The sequence below is a fragment of the Solanum pennellii genome, chromosome 9 (genome assembly GCF_001406875.1).
Source record: "Solanum pennellii chromosome 9, SPENNV200".
Taxonomy (NCBI): Eukaryota; Viridiplantae; Streptophyta; class Magnoliopsida; order Solanales; family Solanaceae; genus Solanum; species Solanum pennellii.
The window spans coordinates 73,782,309-73,786,653 of record NC_028645.1 but is presented as its reverse complement, the minus strand read 5'-3'; the positions used below and the strand labels follow the sequence as shown (position 1 = coordinate 73,786,653).

The 4,345-nt window shown below is 32.6% G+C and overlaps 1 long non-coding RNA gene across 1 annotated transcript; it reads left to right on the top strand.

The window, feature by feature from the left end:
* The first annotated feature begins 306 nt into the window (after nucleotides 1-306).
* Nucleotides 307-4,334, top strand: LOC107030756. Its single transcript, XR_001458140.2, has 4 exons — nucleotides 307-519; nucleotides 2,696-2,917; nucleotides 3,018-3,128; nucleotides 4,131-4,334. It is a non-coding gene; the product is annotated as an uncharacterized LOC107030756 (long non-coding RNA).
* The last annotated feature ends 11 nt before the right edge of the window (nucleotides 4,335-4,345 follow it).

Sequence of the window (4,345 nt, the reverse complement as noted above, 5' to 3'; positions counted from 1 at the left end):
ATATATATATATATTTTACTTTATTCAAGTAAAAGGTGTACACTTGTGAGGTGGAAGAGCTCAGCTTGTGACATGCATCACTATGTAAAATGACATTATTGTCTTTGAAAATGACTATAGTAATTTGCTAGATAGTGACATGTTTTGGATTTGTCGGTCACTTTTCTCCTCTCCCCTATTTAGATTTTACTTTATTTAACAAGGATAATTATGTAATTTTACCATTAAATTGTGGAGATTTGTAGAGGATGAACAAGGGCAGATGGGTAATTTCGCTATACCACTTTAGTTCTTTCCTTGTTTACTTCTCCTCCACATTTGCTTCTACATTGATTTCTCCTCCACAATTCCTCTCCATTAATCTCCATGTCTCCTCAAATTTCTCTTCAATGTTGCTGTCCAGATAATACAAATTAGAGGTTTTATTTCAAAGTAAAACAATTTGGGCAGAATTCTACAAAAGTGGACATAGTGGTCAGAAATTAGAGAGAAGAAGAAGAGGTGTAGAATACAACTCAGGTAACAATCTTTTTGAGCTTAAATTTGAACAAATTATTGTTTTGTTCTTGCATGCAGCATCAGATTTGATTCTTGTAGCCATGAGACAATTTTGGTGTGTTTTGTTTGTGAACTTATAAGCTTCATTTTGGAGTAAAACTAAAAGAAAATTGTGGGTGTATGTAAGCTTCTGTTTATCAGAGAATTAAGATGATATTTGACTCAAATATTGGTAGGGCGACAAGTAGTTATGTTTATAGAAATTTAAAGAAAATTGTGGGTGTATGTAAGCTTCTGTTTATCAGAGAATTAAGATGATATTTGACTCAAATATTGGTAGGGAGACAAGTAGTTATGTTTATAGAAATTACATTTATGATTGCACTAGCCATGTGTGTTTTCATTATATTATTTATATTTGGTGCGACATTGCTGTTGAAAAAATACATTTATGTGAAGAATTTAAAAGTACAACCCTCTGTTCTGATTATGCGACACATTAGAAGTAATGTGCTTATAATTACAAAAAACTTATATCATCTTCTTATAGTTACCAGTAACTTAATTTTAGAGTTTTTTTTATACGTTAAAAAATGATTTTTATAGTTTAAGATTTTTTGTAGACAGCAGATTTTAAAAGTCTTAGGTTCGGCTTAGGTATATCAACAACCTCTGTACATTTTGAACTAAACCCGAGGAGAGGATAAAGTAATGAACTAGCACTATGTCTTCACAATCCATTATGATTAAAAAAAAAGAATGAAAACATACAATTAATGGTATATTCAGCTACTAAAAGCTTGATCATCTCTCCTTGCCATAGTGCTGCTTCAATACATGTTGGTTTGACGTTCTCGAATGGATGCAATTGATATCTCTTCAGATGATTCCTCTGTACATTTTGAACTGAACCCGAGGAGAGGATAAAGTAATGAACTCGCACTAAGTCTTCACAATCCATTATGATTAAAAAAAAAGAATGAAAACATACAATTAATGGTAGATTCAGCTACTAAAAGCTTGATCATCTCTCCTTGCCATAGTGCTGCTTCAATACATGTTGGTTCGACGTTCTCGAATGGATGCAATTGATATCTTTTCAGATGATTCGTCATTCGGACTTGCATGAAATAGAAAACTACATATATGATCTCTTCTCAGAGATTCTGCTACTTCTCGAAGCCTTCCAACATGTAAAGAATTGACCTTTTTCTCTTCCTGACACAAACTTATGTTGAGTATGTCTATAACTTAGATCGTGGAACAATGTAAGATAGTCGTCCAACCTACAAGACCAAGTTATCTTAATGGAGGCTCCTCTAACTATCATAGTAATAGATCTATGAATTCTTTAACTATTACTGATGACAGTGGACCATCAAGTTCATGAGCAATCAGAAACGTGAATTTTGACTTCTCTTCTGAAAAATGGTAATAATGGTGTATTAAAGGCGGAAAAAATTTCACACAGTACTGTTTATTGAAAGAAAAACCATTAATTCTGATGCAGAGGCCACATGGTAGGAAGCATTTTATGCAATATCTCTTCAGCCTTTAGATATACCTGGAAACAAAGGAAGTAGAGTATTACCTCCGTCTCTGATGCACAGAAAAGCCACTTCATTATACCATGGGATAGCTGATTTCAAGTTGTTCTGCCCTTCCTTGTGATCTGCAAATGTTATATTTAGACTGCACAATTCAGGATCTTTATATATTCAACCTTCTTTTCTAACAAAGAGAAGGTCACCACTCTTATTTATAAATTGAAATTCATTGCTGTCCGTTGATTAGTTAAGGCATGGGTGCCTATAGACTTTAATTTCAAGAAAATATTTGTTTAAAGATTTCTGGTTAGGATTTTAGGGAGAAGAAGAGGTGTTTGTATAATAGTCGCACATTTTAAGGATAATTTGCTTCTTATCTTGAAATAATGTTTGAAGTTCTTCCCCTTTCATTGTTTTAGCTGTAGATAGATTTAAAGATTATCGATATCTCAATATTTGGCTTTGTAAAATTAATGTTATTAGTTAAATAATTGTGCTTGTTTGTCTTATTTTCATTCTAATTTTTATTTTCGTGAACGCTACATTGATATTTCTCAGTGTATGCCCTTTTTTCCCAGTTATGTATGTACTTTTTCCATATTGCATTAAATCGTAAATTAGTTTAACAAATCATGAACTAATTGAAACAGGAATGGAAGAAAATAGAAATAATGTGTCTGCCCAAGAAAGAACTTCTGAGAGAAATTTGCGTCGTCGTACCAGATATGCACAGATGTAACCAGAGAGAAAGCAATTATTTTTATCCGAGCTAAGAGAAAAAAGGGCTGAGTCAAAAAGACAAAAACACCTTCATCAATCAAATACTACTGCCGCTCTTACAATCAGTAGTTCTTCATTATCTCCTCAGGAAGGTTAGCTGAGCATATTCTTATCTTCCTTCTATCTTCTGAATATCTACAACTATAGTTAGACGCTACTACTCTTACTATAGCTATTTTCCTCATTTTGTAGTTGAAGCTTCTGAACCCACAAACCTCCCAGTTACTTTAACTACAGGACAACATCAATCAAATAGTACTGGCGCCCTTACAATCAACACTTCTTCATTATCTCCTCAACAAGGTTAGCTAACCATATTTAGGTAAATCTGTTGTAAAAAAAAGACAGCAAAATTGTGTTAGTAGTTTTCACGTATAGGATCAAACATAATGGACGCGTATAATGTGAAACTACTAAAAGTTATTTATACGAACTATGTATACCAAAAGTCATAGTCAAATTTTAATAATGGGCAGATTAAGAACTTTATGTAGAATAAGTTGTTACCACATTTAATGGAGAGATTCATACTGCCTTGAAGTAACTAATTTTGATCAAGTTTACCGATTTAAACTTCCAATTTGTATGGGATTTCTTACCAAAGGTCATCAGAATAGGAAAGCAAGTAGAAGCATAGTGCACTTATGAGAAATAATAACTGAAATTTTCCTATTGGGTTGGGGGTTATCGAATCTTCACAGTTCACATGAGTTGCTTCTCCTCTGCCTTTTTTTGCTTTGATCTGCTAAGAGTTTGGTTTCCATATTGTGCTTTCTTCTATTTTTTATATGATTATATATATGAATTATTTGTGTGTATTGTTGCTAAGTGAATGGTTTGTCAATTACAAATAAACACTTCTGAGCCCTAGGAGATCCAACATTTCATTTGTGGGAAAAATATCATATCATTATAACAACATTTGCTTAGAAATAGGTATAAAAAAATTGTTCAGTTCATTACATGTCAAGTATTTATTCCAGAAGTCATTACATGTTGTGTTATTCTTCCAAGACATAACATGCTCTTTTATAAAGCTTTGATAATTCTATAGTCATATATATAATTTTATGTTGCTGCCAGAGACATTTTATTCTTACCACAGTAGTTGTAAAATGTTGCTCCCTGTTTAAATTTAGCAAAATCAAAACGAATTACTTCTGGTCACAAGCTAATTCTAACAAAAAAAGGACAACTTGTGAAATGATTCTGAGTCGTTGGGATGAATCATTAGCTGCAACTCTATGTTCTCCTCTAATATAATCAATATTTCCTTAAAATATACCATCTAAAATATACATGTAGAGGACAGTTCATGTTGTATGCGCCAAGATTCAACTATGGAGACAAGCAATCATTTATTTGTTGAATGTGAATATGCTACAAAAGTAAGAGATACAGTAACTCAATGGATAAAAGTCTGTCTACCTACAAGAGGTTTCAAGGAAACAGTAGAAATGATCAAGATAAAACATTGGAAGAGTTTGAAGAAGCAAGTGATAGCAGCTGTGTGGGGAGGA